The 18,329-nt window shown below is 45.0% G+C and overlaps 1 protein-coding gene and 1 non-coding gene across 10 annotated transcripts in view; both read right to left on the minus strand.

The window, feature by feature from the left end:
- The window catches only part of nab (NGFI-A-binding protein homolog), a 1,159,032-nt gene that overhangs the window by 478,221 nt on the left and 662,482 nt on the right, over positions 1 to 18,329 (minus strand). The window lies entirely within an intron of this gene.
- Positions 957 to 1,029, minus strand: TRNAL-CAA (transfer RNA leucine (anticodon CAA)). The gene has a single exon. It is a non-coding gene; the product is annotated as a tRNA-Leu (tRNA).

Raw genomic sequence — 18,329 nt, forward strand, 5'->3', positions numbered from 1 at the left:
TCGAGGCGAAATAACCTAATATTCTACGGCATCCACGATCCCTGCTCCTCGGAAACATTCACAGAAACAGAGCAGTTGGTCGCAAACCTTTGCCGGGATATTTTACAGTTAACCTTGGAACCAAGGAATATAGAACGTGTGCATCGCCTCGGCCGTCCCTCAGCCGGTCGCTGCCGGCCCATAATAGTAAAGCTTGCATTACACAAGACCAAAGCTGCAATATTGTCAAATGGCCGGATGCTTAAAGGGACAAGTTATGGCATCGATGAGGATTTCTCGCGTCCAGTCCAAAATGCCCGTAAATAGCTCCTTGCTTTTGCGAAAAGCAAGAACAAGCCATTTTCCGTCCGTTTCAAAACTCTGTATATGAACCAAAAGCGTTAGGTCTTTGACGACAGTACTAACAGCATCAAAGAATTATCATAGCAGACGAAGCACCAAAAAAGAAAGAAAAGAAACGACCATATGCTGTCTCTAGCGATGCTCTTTCACTTTCTGCAATTTACACTAACATTCGCAGTTTTCTTCAAGAACAAAAACGTATATCTAGCATTGTATTGTCCTCTAGCAGTAATCTACTAATACTTACCGAGACGTGGCTCACTGACGACGTGAGCGATACTGAAGTGCTATCGGACCTACCGAACTCTTGTGTGCACCGCAATGACCGTGCATCTACGCGCGGTGGTGGTGTACTGATTGCATTCCACGAACGATTGTCTTGTGGAGTCATCAATATTCAGTCACAGCTGGAAATATTATGGGTGACTATCCAATCACGCCCACACATCCTAGGCGTTTGTTACAGACCTCCCCACACTACTTCCGAATTTTGCAGCCAGCTTAACCAAACCATGTCTCAGCTTATTGCTGCTCACCCAAATGCAGACATACTACTATTTGGCGATTTTAACTTCCCGCAAATAGACTGGCACACTGACAATTTGTGTTCAGCATGCCGCAGGTGGGAACTGAACCCACAACCTTCGCATTTTGCGTGCGATGCTCTACTAATTGAGCTACCGCGGCGCTGTTTTCCCATCCACTTTCTTGGGTATTTATGTGTACTAGTAAAACCTTGGGAGTGTTAGCCAGCGCCACCACTCACAGAGCTTGGCGGCGGACGTGGAACGTCCTTGTTGCCGCAGGCGTCACGAGAACGTGATCTTTCTGGGTGAAGGCAACAGGTCAATAAACCCACATATGCTACCTGAAGGCATAAATGTTACCGGATTCGAGACCCTCGTTATGTAATAAACGAGAAGAAAAGGGGTTAACCGAGGGGCCCGGTTTTTATTAGCCATATCATGAGAAGCCAACAAACACTGACACCAAGGACAACATAGCGGAAATTACTTGTGCCTAGTAAATGTAATGTAGAAACGATAAGTTAATGGAAATTAAAGTGGATAAAAAACAACTTGCCGCAGGTGGGAACCGAACCCAGAACCTTCGAATTTTTGTTTCTTTTTTGTTTTATTCGCAAGTTGTTTTTTCATCCATTTTAATTTCCATTAACTTATCGTTTCTACATTACATTTACTAGGCACAAGTTATTTCCCCTATGTTGTCTTGGTGTCAGTGTTTGTTGGCTTCTCATAATTGAAGTAGTAACTTACCGCGATAAAAACGACAGACAAGAAAGGTGGACAAAGACAAGCACTACTCACAACTGTTTAATGGAAGGTTAGAATCGTACATATATATCCTTTTGACACGCATGCTCATACCAAGCAAAAGAGAACAGACACATGCACATCAAAGTCGGCTGCGCAAGAAGTCCAATTCGCCATCTAGCAATGAGATGGAAGGCTCACTTATACACCTATCTCTATTCTTCCTGATAAAGAAGGCCTCCAGTGCAAGCCTAGAAGAGGCGCTGCAGGTGCTGCCCGGAATATTCGTGCCAGAAAATCAAGCGTCACACTCACATGCGGTAACATGAGCCACCGTATGTACGTCCTTATCCTCATTTTTCATTATTTTTGCGTATGTTTTCTTAAACGCTCATTCACGCAAGGCTCGCTTTGCCCAATGTAGACGTGCCTACAAGAGCGCAAGAGAATTGCATATACAACCCCTCTGAAGCACTTTAGAGAAAGCTTCTCATGCCTCGTGCCTCATGCCTTGAAGCAAACCTTCAAAAGCTTGTTGGGCGCAGAAAAAAAAGCCAGAGGAATACCATGACGGTTAGCAACCTTTTTAATGTTGTGTGACACCTTGTGCACGTAGGGTATAACCTCCACTCTCACCTTCGGTCGTTGAACCTCTGCTTTTGCCTTTCGCGGTCCAAGCTTTACTTTTTGCAGAAGAGACCCTACTATAGCGTTGACGACCGCGAAAGGGAAACCAGCTGGCAAAAGGCGTCCAATTTGGTTGCAGAAACTAGACCGCATTTAGTGAACGCACGGTTTTAGCAAAGCTGATTCCAAGGAATGACTTTCAATGACTTACTGGCCTGCTCGCTTACTGCTCTGCTCACTGACTACTTACTGCTCGCTTCAAAAAAATAAAGCTTGGAGCACGAAAGGCAAGAGCAGAGATATCGTTCTAAGCAGCTTTAAGGTATCGTTATAAACAGCTATAGAAGACTACGGCCAAGAATAAGAGTCGTCGACACCAGCACTGCGTTGCCAACCCGTGTCAATGTGTCGATTCTTTTCTTCTGTCTGCGCTGTTCATCAGCAAGCCTTGAAAATTTTGATTCAAACTAAAACAACTTCCCTTAGTCTTGAATTTCGAGTGACGACTGGTTAAAGAGCGTGGAAATTAATTAATATGTCGGCCCGTTTGAATATCGCGCAAGACTCAGCAAGATAGCATGGCAAACATCTGATAGGTCGTTGCAATGTTCCGCAACGCGACGCGCGACAGAAATCGACCTCTCCGATTTTAACAACAGACGCGCACTTAGTATTTAAACCACGTGTGCGGAGCGGAGTGCGCCAGCAGTTTAAACCTTCGGTCGTTAAAATAGCCTAATTACCAAAGCAACGGAGGCCGAGCTAATATCCAACTAACGTATAATAATGGCTCACGTACTTTGTCACGGCTACGCCTCTGTATGTGGTGAGATGCAAATTATATTAAAGCGGAATCACTCTGGTCTCGTTGAACAACATTTACTTTTCTTCCTTTTGCTTTCAGGTCGGAAGACTCAACGGAATACAAAACAATAGGCGTAGCTACCGCCCGCAGTTCACAACGAAACAAGCGTTTCTCCTTCCACCTTCGCTGATCTTCTCCCCTGACTAAGTGCCTTGATGACACAGTGGGATGTTTCAGCCTGCAACAAATAATAGGGAACTATGGCCACCGCGAAGACGGTTTCTGAAACCCGTAACAATAAAGAAACACGGCAATGCCTTAGTGCACACCTGACTGTTGTAGTTACGATTAAGAGGAACACGTCAAGTGACAATGGTCATATTATGCGCACAGCAGGAAACAGGTCTTAGATTAGAGGAACAAATTCCTGGCAGCAGAACGTATATAGAACAGGGTGGAAAACTAGTTGGGTAGGTGAGATAAGGAAACGTACAAATGGGTTCGGTTGACGCAAGACACGGTTAAGTGGACGTCGCTTGGACAGGTGGAAGTGGTCAAAAGAGTGTTGATTATGAGGTCTCCAGGGCAATCGGCTGTTTTGTACGCCTCCATCTGGGCCTCGCTTATTCTACTGAAGCATTCGAACCTATTGAAGCGGCAAGTCTATTCAACCGCGAGATACCGAGGATAGAATAAAGAACACACCTGATGGCACAACATTGAGAAGAGCTGCTTCTACACGGAGAACTACTCATGTACGGCGTTAACACAATGTTCGATTTCATGTGGTAAAAAAACTATGAAGGCGAGGTGTGCCGAGTTCCACGCATGCACCGCTTAGGCGGAGAGGCAAGTAGCTATAGCCAGAAGGTCACAGAAATAGAGTATAAGCTTATTGTTGTACCCCCTGGTGATGGTCCGAGGAGATGCTTCGCTGCTCGTCAGTAGATCTAAACACAAAATCACCGCTTAGGAAAGACAACAAGGAAAATATTAGGAGTAGGTTCCTAATAAGGATGAATAAATGAGGCGCTATTTAAAAAAAAAGATAGCTTATCCATTACCCGATCAATAACAGTGAAAGTCTCATTGGAATATAACTGGCACAGCGTGACTGTTCCCCCTCTGCAGATCCATTAGAAAAAACATCAAGAATAGGTCCTTAAGTCAGGTGGTCAAGCATCAATGCTAAATCAATGGTTTTTGTTCCAAGCGTCTCTCGTATTAGTCAAGTGGCGTACTGATATTAAGAGGAAGCTTTAGCTCTTACTTAAACACATGGAAAAGGAGAAAACGGTTCGCTCGGGAACCACTCCACCATATTTGACGAGGTCTCTCCAGTTACATTATTTTTATTTGCGCCGTTCACATACAGTAGGAGGTACCGTTGTTGAAGAACCGTATGCGAGAGTGAGAAAGGAAAATAGAATCAAAGTGCATTAGCTGTAAAAGGCTAACAAATGTGAACCCACAAAAAAGAATGCCAGAAGATCACCAGAAATAACTTATCGAAAAAGAGAATGATTGCCCCTGTATTCTTATTGCTTCTGCTTTTAGATGCAGTGTCTCAGTGATATCACATTTTTTTATTCAGGGAATGGAAATTCTGCAGCGATTTTTAGATGCATTTGAAAATAACCCATCTTCAGATAACCTAATAGCCCTTCTGACCTAATATCTAGTTATAGGAGGAGTTTCTGTATACTGTTCATTATTGTTTCGAATCAAGTACTTCTGAGTCCTCTGGGTACTGTACAGGTCCGTATAGAATTCTTCCGCTGCTTTTACTATACCTTCGACATTGCTGATGATATTACCCTGCTTATTTTTCAGTTCATAGATCTCGGTTTGTCCTATTCCAAGCTTCCTTCTGACTGGTTTCAGGCTGGGTCCATATTTTACGACGTCTTCAGTCTTTCTTACATTATAATTTCGAATATCACTTATTTTCTTTTTGTGGATATGTTTTAACAGTTCCGCGAATTCAATCTTACCTCTTGAGTTGGACACTTTCATTCTTTGTCGTTTCTTTATTATGTCCTTTGTTACTTGGGAGAGCTTGCCTACTGGTTGCCTTGGTGCCTTGCTTCCCACTTCCCTTAATATCTCTTTTTTTCTTCAAAACCTACTTTGTACCGCGAGCTATGACTGTGAGAGACCCGGTCATATCAATTTCTTCTCTGTTTTTTTTTTCGCCAATGATCTAAACATATCTGCTTTATCTCGACTGCTGACCACTTGGCGCAACCGTTCACTTTAAACCCGAGCGCTTCTGGAAGGTGTACGTTGCCTACGGTTCTCACTGGCTGAATCCTTTCGCATTCCATTAGTGCTCTCCGGATTTTTGCTGCTGCATACACATGCTACATCTAGTTCCGAACATTTGCTCTGGTAGGTTGTTGTCTTTAGGCTACAGGCCCGACCCTCACTTAGCAAGGCACTGCCTCTGTGTTATCGTACAGATTTTCGCTTCTACTTTCTCTCTTCTCATTCTTGTAAATCTCCATGGTCCATTTTGTTTCGATTCTTTGCATAGAATTAACTGCCTCTTTCTTTCTGATGCCTCCTGGTTGTCTATTTACAGTTTCAAGTACCTTGTACTTCGCTGGCAACTTTCTTGACGTCTTCTTTCATTTTGTGTCCACGGTTTTCAAGTACATATACTTGTGCATTTAAGCTGCCCATTTATTTTCATCTACTTTCCTTTCTCTTTCTTCAAAACTAATTTTGCTCTATACTTCTCCGAGTTCAAAAGAAGTCCGACCCATGCCACCCTGCGCCTCCTCATTTGTGGCTTTACGGTGGGCTCCCAAAGCCAACCGGCCTACCGATGTTTGGTTTACTTACAACCCCGGCAAGATATCCGATTTTAAGCATACAGTGGCACTTGAAACCGTTAACGCTGGAACCTTTACTCCTTTCCAAACTCTACGCACCACCTCATACTTATTGTGGCCACACAGTGCTCTCTGTTTCATTACTGCAGCATTCCATTTCTCTTGGTGGCTATTGAGTAAGTCTATTTATTTCGTTTAGGTATGTGCCGAAGTATCTATATTGCTTGACTATGGATATGAATTGCTGTTGCATTGACGCCACCTAATTACTCGTCTCTTCATTAAAAATCATAATTACCTGTCCCAGCCAAATTGTATCCTGTAAATCCACAAATGAAGAATTTATCATTATAACTATAGTCCCCCTATTTCTCTGTGCTAAACTTCAGGCATAAATTTGTCACTGCGTTGCTACAGATATTCGCAATTATCTGTATATCTCTTTTATTTTCCGTTAATTGCACTATGTCGCCCACATACATCAGTCCAGGGCGCTTCTGTTGCACTTTTTATCGATTACGCATGCAGCAAAAATCAAACCATAATTCGCTGTCTTCCTGTCGTCTTTCTATGACCTTAACATAAAGCGTGAGCAACAATGAAGACAGAGGACATGCTTTCTTAAGTCCTTCGTGAATTCACACTACTTCATTACCTTTTCGACTTTCCCATACAATTTGTATTCGGTTGTCTCTGTATATCTCCGTCAACTTACGGCTCCACTACTTCCTCCTCTAAGCCTTCGTGCTTAAGTAAATCCGATAATAAGTACTTGTCTACGTTGCCATAGGTTTCTTTACTATCTAGAAATGATATCCATAAAGGTCAATTCTGAGCAACTGAAGCCTCTATGCACTGTGTTAGTGCAAACATATTATGGTATAAGCGTTTGCCTGGTCTGAAACCATTCTTCAGTTCCCCTGGTACATCATTTTTCTCCACCCACTTCGACAGTTCCAATTTTTGGCTTGCATTGCCATTCGATATACCACCGACGTTACTGTAACTTGCCTGTACGAGCTCGTCTTATCCTTATCACCTTTGCCGCTGTAGATGAGTTTCATCTTGCCTTCATGCCACCGAAAAGGAACTTCTTTCTGATCACCTGCTCTTTGGCATTAGACATCACTGCCTTACTCTTTGGACCAAGATTTTGATTAGCTGTAATAAAATTTCATCGGATCCTGCCGCCGTACTACTAGGTTAGTTAGTTAAATGGGGTTTAGTGGCGCAAAAACGGTTAAGGCTATGCTGCGCCAAACACTAGGTGTTTTAAAATCCAGTGAATGGAGGAAAAGGCTTTGTTATTATTCTATGTTTTATGTAAAAGTCCAGTGTGTCTAGAAACTTACGGATGTCACATAATGGGACTAGCGGATCATCACCTAAAATTAGAGCAGGGTGTAAAGGTATGTGTAGTTGATATAATTTGTGCAAAACTGTTCGTCTGTGTGTTTCAGTCTGCGTACATGTGAGTAATATGTGCATAACTGTTAGTGGCTGTTGACATTTCTCGCATGTTGGTGTGTCTTCTTTCGTAAGGAAGTAATTGTGTGTGAGGTGTGTGTGCCCAATGCGTAGCCGGCATAAAACTACTTCGGTGAACCGCTCCTGATGACAGCATGACTTCCAATCGGCAACTATGTGTTTCGTGACATGTAGTTTGTTGTCAGCACAACGGTCCCATTCGCGTTGCCATTTCGCCGTTAAGACTTTTCTAATCGCGCGGATGCTATCTTTGTATGGAGGTGTTGTGTTTGTTATCGCTTTGTTCGCTGCCATCGATGCACATCTATCGGCTGCTTCGTTACCCGGTATCCCAACATGACTTGGTACCCAGCAGAAGCGGATTGATCTCCCATATTTATTAAGCGCGACCATGTTTAGTATATCCCCTAACAGGGGGTTCACAGTCAGATTTCAGATTTAAAGCCTTCAGTGTACTTAAGGAATCAGTGTATATGACTGTGTTTTTGTGCTTGCCAGTGATAATCTTTTTAACTACAACCCATACAGCATAAACTTCAGCAGTGAAAACCGAAGCATGTTAACAGACGAATACTTGTTTCCAAATTTTCTGTTACGGCCCCTACACCCACGTGTTCTTTTGTTTTGGAGCCGTCCGTGTAGAATTCCATGTGCTTTTCATACATGTCCTGAAGAGCACGGAATTCTTGTACGATGTGTTCGTGTGGAGTGTCTCTTTTCTTTAAATGTGATAGTGTCCAGTCACACAACTGTGTGAAATTGTACCATGGGGCCAACCATTGTGGTTTCTTGGCAACCTGGAGGACTTCGTGGGAATGTCATAATCCCGACAGTATTGCTCATACCGCAGGACAAGTGGCCTAATCATATTCGGTTTATTTGTGTAGTGTAAGCGTGAGTTGCACTGTGTAAGGATGTTGTAGCATATGTGTCGAGGTAATGACTGAATTCTGAGTACGTAGGAAAAAAATGAGTAATGCTCTGCGCTGCTGTAAGGAGGGTTCATTACACTCAACATATAAACTTTAAAAGGGTGATGTTCTGTAGGCACCACTAGCCAGCCGCAATCCAAGGTTATGTACTGGATCAAGTAGTTGGATGTAGGATTGCCTGGCTGAGCCATAAACCACTGAGCCGTAGTCTAAAAGGCTACGCACAAGAGACCGGTAAATACGTAGAAGACATGTTCGGTCGGAACCCTAGACAGAACTTTCAGGATACTGAATGCTGTATTTGCCTTAATTTTTAGTGTTTTGATGTTGGCTAGCAAGTTTAGTTTTTTATCATAGATTACTCCCAAGAATTTACATTCTTGTTTTACCTGCAGTGCGATATCATTCAATTTTAGAAGCGGGTCTAAGTACAATCCTCGTTTTTTCGAGAATAGCACTGTAACGGTTTTTTTTAGTAGAGAAGCGGAAGCCATTTTTCTCAGCCCACTCCATTAGTTTATTAATTGTTATGTGGAGCTGCCTTTCACATGTATGTAAGTTTGAGGCACGGCACGCTATTTGCAGATCATCGACGTATATGGAGTGCATAATAGAGGGGGGAATGACTTTGTTAACACAGTTCATTTTTACTATAAAGCGTGTTGTGCTTAGTACGCATCTTTGTGGCACACCATTTTCCTGAATGAATACACGTGACAGCACCGTTCCTAAACGCACCTGGAATGTTCGGTCCGACATGAAATCGGCTACACATTTCAGCATTCTACCTCGGATTCCTAAATCTGCTAAATCCCTTAATATACCCAACCTCCATGTTGTGTCGTACGCCTTTTCCAAGTCAAAGAAAACAGTGAGACAATATTGTTTGTGTAGAAAGGCCGAACGTATCTCGTCTTCTAGCCGGACTAGGTGATCTGTTGTGGAGCAACCTTTCTTGTATCCACACTGATGGGTATCTAGCATGTTCTCTGTGTCAAGGACGTATCTCAATCTTATGTTGATGATGGCCTCATAGGACTTTGCAAGACAACTTGTGAGCGCTATGGGTCTATAACTGGTTGCTGTTTTGGGAGGCTTTCGAGCTTTCAAGAACGGGATTATGATAGCTTTCTTCCATTCTTTGGGCATTTTCCCCGTTTCCCAGATTATGTTGAAGAAATGAAGCAAGGTCTCAACTGCTTTAGAGGATAGGTGAGCTTACATGGCATTGTGTACCCGGTCCGGACCGGGTGCTGTTTTTTGCCATTAGTAAGGACTCTGTTGATTTCTGGAACTGTTAAAGCGCCATTATAATGTCTTTCTGAACTACCTGTGGTCGGAAGCTTTAGTTTTTCTGCTAATTGCTTATGTTTCAGCAGAGTAGTTTTTCGAGCTTGATATATCATGGAAATGTTGCCCTAATATGTCTGCCTGTTCTTCTATATTTGTTTGTGTGCCTGGAGGTGACAGTATGGGGATAGTGTAAGAAGCATAATCGCCTCTAAAACTTGCGAAGCTGATCCCACATTCTTTTGGATGTTATTGAACTATTTATAGACGATACATAATTTTTACATGACTGTCTTTCTGCTTGTCTGCGTGTGTACTTGGCTTTCGCTTTTGACTTTTTGAAATAGAGTAGATTATCTTGTGTTGGGTATCGCCGAAAGATACCCCACGCTTTGTCTTGTAGTTTTTTTTGTTTGCGTACATTCTTTCGTCCACCAGAGTTTTAGGTTTTTTCTTAGGAAGCCTGACAATTGTGGGATTGTTTCTGCTGCTGCAGCAAGTATACAGGCGGTGATCTGATCGTTCATTTCATGTGGTTAGCTCATCTGAAATGTTATGCAGAGTGGCCTTTTCAGTAAAGAGAGGCCACTCTGCTAGATGGAGTTTCCAACGGGGTGGCCTCAGTGGGATGGTACGAAAAGTAGATGTTCTTTTAATGATACCAGGCATATGGTCACTACCATAGGGGTTCTCAATAACATTCCACTGAAAATTGCAAAAAAGAGATGGAGAGCACAGTCCCAGATCTAAGCAACTCCTAGCTCCTGTGCTTGGGGAGTAGTAAGTTGCCGCACCGGTGTTTAAAAGGGATATGTCATTTGTTAGGATAAAATCTTCAAGCGTTTCCCCCCTGTGGTCAGTAGTTTTACTACGCCATAACATGTTATGCGAATTAAAATCACCGCCTATTAAAAATGGTTCAGGTAGCTGGTTTAAAATTAACTCTAGGTCTCTTACGGTAAAATGTGAATGCGGCGGAATGTATACCGAACAAATGGTGATGGTTTTGTGAGCTAAAATGGTGACAGCAACGGCTTCTATGTGAGTGTTAATGGGAACTTCTCTGGCTGCTATACCACCTGGAAGAACAATGGCTACACCACCTGACAGCCGGTTCGCCTGAGCACGGTCGCGCCGTACAACGGTGAAGCCTTTTAAAATGCTTTTGTGTTTATCGCCTAGGTTGGTTTCCTGTAAGCACAGGGCTACAGGAGAGAAGTTTATAAACAAGTCTTTTATGTCACCTAAGTTTTGTAAGAGACCTCTACAATTCCAACCGATGATAAAAGCCATTATAAAATTGAAAGGTAAAAAATGATATCAACGAGTTAATGGGAGATAAGAAAGATGTTAGGTGACATGAATCTGAAGAAGGCAGATGCAACAGAGCGATAACCCTTAGGCTAACGCCTTCTTATTTAGAGTTGATATTGGGAGTTTGTCCCTCTTACCACGCTCGAGAGAGCGCTTGTCCTTTGGTGTCGAGGACACCGGGGTTTTTGTTTCGACCTCCATTGCTCTCTCTGAGGCGCTGGAGGACCGAGAGTTTGGCGCCGAGACACGTGTCTCGGGCCTTGGAGTGCGCTTGATCTTAGGGCCCTGCGGGACTGCTGTCTGCCGGGCCGTTGAAGAGGGCGGAGCAGTACTGATCGCTTCCACCACGGGGGCGGGAGGAGTCACTGCGGCACCACTGCGCGTGGGCTCGGAGGACTCCGGAGGCCTCTGTGACGCTACCCCCGCCTGCGTCACTTCGGCATAACTTCTTCGGGGAAGGTACGACAGTCATTTTCTGGCTTCGAAGAACGAGATTTTTTATTTAACTCTTAGTGCAATGACTTCTTTTTCTTTTTTCCAGCAAGGGCAGGACCGCGAATAAGCTGGGTGATCTCCCTTGCAGTTAACACAATGTGGCGAAGAGGTGCAATTCTCTGATTGGTGGTCGTTAGAGCTGCATTTAGCACAAGTTGTTTGTCCTCGGCATGCAAGTGAAGCTTGTCCAAATCTTTGGCACTTGAAACATCGTCTGGGATTCGGAATATATGGTCTCACATTGACTTGGACATAACCTGCATTGAGTGAATTAGGCATTACGCTTGTTTTGAAGGTGAGTATAACATGTTTGGTGGGGATTTCTTGGTCGTTTCGGCGGATTACTATTCTTTGTACTTTGGTGACATTTTGTTCCTGGAAACCTTCCAGCAGTTCCTCGTCGCTTAAACCAATAAAGTCCTCTTCAGATATTACTCCCCTGCTTGTGTTAAGTGTTCTGTGGGCTGAAACAGTCACTGCCGCCTCGCCAATACTGGTAAGTTCAGACAGCTTATCTGCTTGATCTTTGTTATTCAGTTCTAGGAGGAAGTCCCCGCTAGACATTTTGGAGGCTTTGTATGTCTGTCCGATTTTATCTTTGAGGCGTTTGGCTACCAGGAATGGCGAGAGTTTTCTAACAGGCGTGTTGCTTTCACTGTGGACTGCATAGTATTTGGGGAAAGATGGAGCATTGCTTCGAAAGGAGAATTGAAATGGTACTTCGGTGCGGCATCTTTTCAGACGCCCATGGACAACGAAGATTTCAGCTTTCATAGGAAAGAAGTATGTGTGTTTGGCAACAGCACCGACCGCCCACCACGGAGCCCAACGAGGGGACGCGGCAGAGCTTGTGTACAATTCTGCACTACGCCAGCCGTAAGCGATCACTATAACCCAGTATGGTATACCCAAGGTAGGATATCCACACAAGGTTAACCCTTGCCGCCGTGGAGAAAGGAAGTGAATGGAAGAGAGAAGACAGGAAAGATATAAAGTGAGAGATAAAGACGAAGGTTTCACAAGAGAGAGACCGGAAGAGGCGACTACCGATTTCCCCCGGGGTGGGTCAGTCCAGGGGTGCCGTCTATTTGAAGCAGAGGCCGAAGAGGTGTGTCCGCCGGGGGGCCTTAAAGGTCCGAACACCCGGCATCGGCTCAACCCCCAGGATCCCCTTTTTCCCCAGACACGGCTAAGCCGCACACGGCTACACACGGGAGGGTCCAACCCTCGTGTGCTCGGGTCCGTGGTGTCGCAACACACCAAACGACTACTAGGGTCATTTTCTTCATCATGATAAGATCATAATTCCCGATTTTTCTGTGCTAAACATGAGGCCTAGATTTGTCGCTGCGTTGCCACAGATACTATCAAGTGGCTAGTAGCGGACAATAAATTGCAACTTCTACATGTCGGGAGAGCTGATGGAATATAACGGAACTACCAGTGCCGCAAAGCCGGTACCTATCGACGCTACGTGGCGCGCTTGTCGCATCACATGGCAAATAGCACTATACGATTTTAATGAATATGATGATGATTTTTTATGGCATTGCCTTTGAAACGGGACGGTGACAATAACCTACTGCTTGAAATATCCCGATATGTCATACATGTTTTTAATTACATCAATATTTATACATCTTCATAATCTCCTTTTCCTTCCCCAACACTTCCCTATCCACCTTGTGCCGCTACCTATGTAGCTGCTACACGGCGTGCACACCTGGTGTAAAAATATGCAACTGCAATACAACATGTACACGTATCGACGCTATGTGGCGCGCACCTCATATCGCAAGACAACTGGCATGCTGCGATATTAATGATGATGATTTATGTGCACTCCCTGTCAAACGCAGCGGTGACATAGTCACCTAGTGTGCTTGATTGATTCGGGTACACAATTAATATATTTTTTCTAGCATTCTTGTATACATCTCCTTTAACTTCTTTTTCTCCTTCAAACATTCTTTAGTTGCCTTGTACCGCTACCTATGCAACTGCTACACGGCGTGCCACCTGGCGTAATAACATGCAACTGCAATACAAAATGTACACGTATCGACGCTACGTGGCGCGCATGTCACATTGCTTGTCTTCTAGCGTGCTAGGACGCGTTGATGAGGCATTTTTCCGCTGCCTGCTAGCAAGCGCTGGCGTGGCTCAGTGGGAGAGTTGCTGGCTGCGACTCAGTGGGCGCCGGTTCGATCTCAGCGGGGAGTGCGTTCTTATTCCCCCTCACTCCCGGCGATAGCTGCTACGGACACCACCGGTGGAGCCCATCGCCAACCGAAACGGCTACTGGAATGGGTTCATAAGAGCTCTCGCTGTAATAATGCACGTAGGAATGAACTTTGTGGCACCCTTTGTTAACAACTGCAGGATGGGAGGTGAAGTTAGTAACGGGTATAACTTGGTAACTGCTAAAAGTTTTTTTTTTTAGTAGCGTGAGACTTGGATATGTTTTATCATATCCATGAAACTTGCGAAATAGTATGTTGTGTTGAATAAAATAAAGAGTTTGGAAAAGTTACTAAATATGAACCAGCAATATTACCATTGCCAATGCAGGATTGAAGTTTACCAGTGGAACAAGCACTTGCTTAATCCGTGAAAAGACCAGGCCCAAATAAAAAGAACAAACTAGTTGTTATTTTGTTACACATTTATGTGCTGTGAAAGTCCGACCACCCCCCCCCCCATCTAGAATTTTTTATTTACTTTATCCATAGATATTGGCCCGAAATTACCTTTGTTATTTGAATTGCCTCTCTGAAACACAGAAATCACCTTCGCCGTCCCAAACAATCTTTAAAAAGGTTGTTCAGACCTAGTGAGTGCTTGTACTCAGTTTTTCAATTATTCTGTAGATATTTTTAAAGAAGTGTTGGGAATCGCAGACTTTTCAGGAAACGACATTATCAAGTTGACAACTCTGTCACGCAGCAATAAAACGTTATGTCACAATTGTCTAAAGTGAATATAACAGTACACCCAAACCGCCAAATTGATATATTATACATGGCTCTCAAATACACCACTGATATTTCAATAGGGCTTTTGCAAAACCCTCTTAAACATTGTAAGGAATTCAAGCAGTACAAAATTAATATACCAAATTTGTCCGCTGTGGTTGCTCTAACAGATGCAGTAGACGCAACTGCGATATTTCTTTTTGGACAAGAGTCACGGATTGCTAAAATTTGGTGCATCTGTTTTTTTCTTCTCAATTATCAATATTGGTTAAGTTATTACGAAGACTCCGGGCCCAAGCCTATATTGCGCTTCTAACAATCAATAGAATTCAACCTTTTCTCTAAGATACAACAAACGGCAAGAAATCGGTCTAGTCTCAACAAAACATTTCTGCGTTCTACGTGTACTTGAATAGGTGGCACTGGAGTTGAGCGCGCGCTAAAGCTTCCCCTTGACTGGAGCCTTTAATAGGACACGTCGAATCATCTTATGGTCACCTCTATACAGGAGATTCTCTCCTCCCTCGTTGCTTAATATGTAACGTAAGAAGCGACACAAAATTTTGAGTTGCACTTGCAATACGCAGCAAACCGCGCATTCATCGGCGGCAGTCGAGCTCGCTCGCAATGCTGCCTAATGCCTGGAGAAGACGCGGATCAAGAACCCGCGAACGGGGTTCCTGCTGGCAAGGGGTGCGCCTAATCTCGAGCCGCGAATTATGCGGCATCATTGTTATTCTGGCAACGCGACGTGAGGCTAACGCCCGGATAGCCCTGTCGTTGAAACACGGCGGGCGTCGATAAACCGAGCGCGTGCGAGAGGGCGATGCCGAACAGAGAAACATGGAGGCGGGAGACGAAGAAGCGAGAAAACACAAGCACGGCGGCGGGAACGGATCGCGACGCCTTTATTGCATCCGCCTGGTAAGCCGCTATATTTGTTTCTCGTACGAGAAGGACCCAGCAAATGGCGACCAGATTCCGAAGAGACGCGCGAAATGCAGTTCCAAACAAATAGCGACGATGCGAAGCTTCCAAGGGCTACCGCGTTAAAAGCCAAATGCGCTGCATGGAATGTCACCAATGGGCAGCAAGTTCTCTGTCGAGACGCCAGCCACCTGGCTCCGTTTTGCAGTTCCTGCACTCCGGTTCATAGATCAGGTGCAACGCTGTGGAAGCTCCGTAAGTAGAGCGATCTCCAAATTCTATCACTCCGCGCGTTCCATCTATACTTCGCTGGGCGCCAGGCGCGCTTACTAGCGCGAGCATGCACGTAAGAGAGTGAAAAAAAGCTTTATTTTCATGTTTGGTGGTGTGGTGGAAAGGCCCTCGGTCCAGAGCCTTGCTTGCAGCACTCTTTAGTGCATGCAACACTAATAAACACCGCAAGGTACCGTTGGTCGCCGGCACCGGTTGCTTCTGTCAGCCACCCGGCATGGGGTTTGAGGGAAAGATTTGTAGGGGCAGGCAGAGGAAGTAGGCTCGTCCACAGGACCAGAGAATATATGATGTGTCCGAGCGTGGGATCTTCAGGTAAAAGGCCGCAGAGCAGATGCGTTCGCGCTGGTGTAAAGCGCGTTTGAATTTCGGTCTAACCAATCACACTCTGTTCACGCTTGAGCACTTTGCTGAGCTTGGGGAACTTGCGCCTTTGCTCCTGATAAGGCCGTAGAAGCAGGGGAGCCCACGCTTTCGTCTGGGTTGGTCGCGGAATGCAGGTTGCCTGGTTCAAGGTATCGCAGGCGAGCTGATTATCTCTTTCATTTCCCGGCAGCCCGTAATAATCAGGTATGCAGATGATTTCTAAAGGACCCTGAAGGTGCTCTTGAATAAGTGCCGAAATGTGGGCCGGGAGATCGTTGTGCAACAATTTCCTGCAAGCCGCCATGGAGTCGGTAAATATGATTCTTGGGTAGGGAGCATATGTTACTAGGGAGCATGTGTTTGATCGCGATTGCGATGGGTGTCACTTCCGCTAAGGTCGGATCTGTGGTACATACCTCCGCATGTACAGTTTGGAGGTCGTTATTCACGACAGCTGTAGCGGAGCCCCATGCACCAATGCTAGCATCTGCGTAGACGTATATGTGGTCAGGGGTTTCTTGCCATGTACCTCTTGAAGCTGGCAATTCGCTGGCGTCGCCTCTCCTTTCCTCGTTCTGGATTCATGTGGTGTGGCAGTGGACTATGGTTAGAAGTTCGCGTTGTTTAAGGGGTAGTTGGCGCGTGTCCACAATGGGCGCATCTTCTGGATGATGACCGATGCTATGGAGCGTGTGCGTGCCTTGACACGTGTGCTGCAAACGCAGTTCTTGGCGACGACGATGAATACTGACTATTTCCGCCACCGGGTTATGGCAACCGCTGTCAAGGAGGAGCTTAGTGCTGGCACTAAACGGAATGCCAATGGCCAGGTTTGTCGCCTTCGAGATGAGCGCATCATGGTGATTGATATCTTGCTGACGGAGATTGTTAGAGGGCAGGTGATAGCGCAGGCGCGACACAATTAGCGCGTTTCTTAGTTGAAGCATATCCACCTCTTTCACTCCGTTGGTTCGGTTGGAGACCCTACGCATCATGTGCAGCAATTGTTCTCCGTGCCTGAGCAGGTGCTGCAGCGTCGCAGCGGGGTTTCCATACTTCTGGATATGGAGACCGAGTATCTTAAATCGTTTTGGTTGGGAAATCGATACGCCTTCGCTTACAATTTGTATGGTGGGCGGTCGCCAACTTTTGTGATGGACCAGTAGCAACTCAGATTTTTCCGGCACACATCTAAGGCCAATAGTTTCATGCAGCCTATTCATAGCATGATGAAGAGTTTCTTGGATGTGTTCTGGCGAACCCGTGTTGATCCAGATGGTGATATCATCTGCGCAGATCGCATATTTGATGTCGGGGATGTTTCGTAGCGCTCTATGGACTACGCACATGGCAATATTAAAGAATGTGGGCGAGATCACTGAACCCTGCGGGATACCTCTCTGCGGATGGCGATACTGTTGTGAGGTGATGTCGGCTATTCGTAGCGTGTACGTGCGACTCCGTAAAAAGACCCTGATATAATTATAAAGCTTCGTTCCGCAGCCAGTAGCTTTGAGCTCTTGCAGCAAAACATCGTGGTTAACATCGTGAAAAGTTTTCTTGAGGTCGATGACAAGAATCGCTTTAAGCTGAGCGCTGCTTGTTTCCTTCGTGATTTCTTCATGTAGCTGCCGCAAAACGTCTTGAGTAGATAAGTGACGTCTTTATCCAATCGAATTATTAGGTACGTGTTGGGATTTCTCAAGGTGACTAAGAAGTCTGTTAAGCACGATGCGCTACATCAGCTGACCGACGCATGGTGTTAGCGATATTGGACGCAGATTCGCTTTGGCATGGGGCTTGCTAGGCTTCGAAATGAAAATGATGCTGGTTGTCTTCCATTCTTCCGGCACGCTCCTCATGCGTCACACATTGTTAATTTGCTGAAGTAAGAATGCGTGATCGGCTTCTGTGATGTTGCGGAGCTGTGTCGTGGCGATTCGGTCTGGTCCTGACGCTTTATCCTGCTTTGCTTCTGCTAAGGCACGCTTTAATTCCGCTGATGTGATTTGGCCGACGAGACCCTCATTTTCTGGCTCTGCGCTTTTGTAGTCTGCATACTGTAGTTGTGCTAAATTCGCAATGTGTGTTGTTCTAAGCTCGTTGAAGGCGGCATGCTCAAATGTTTCTAGCAGCTTCCAGAGCTTATGGGCCATTTCCGCCTTTGTCTGGGTTAGGTCAATCTGTGATCGGACGCGATTCCACGTGGCGCTCATATTCAATGTGTCGTTGAGCTTGTTGCACGTATCGTACCACTGCTCATGAGTGAGATGTTCAGTGTTCAGTGTAGTGGACGATCTGCTCGTTGAGCGTGTTGATGCGTGAGCGAAGTTTTCGATTAAGCTTATTTCATTTCCATCTCTTGA

This window comes from Dermacentor albipictus, chromosome 4, assembly GCF_038994185.2.
Source record: "Dermacentor albipictus isolate Rhodes 1998 colony chromosome 4, USDA_Dalb.pri_finalv2, whole genome shotgun sequence".
NCBI classification, from domain to species: domain Eukaryota; kingdom Metazoa; phylum Arthropoda; class Arachnida; order Ixodida; family Ixodidae; genus Dermacentor; species Dermacentor albipictus.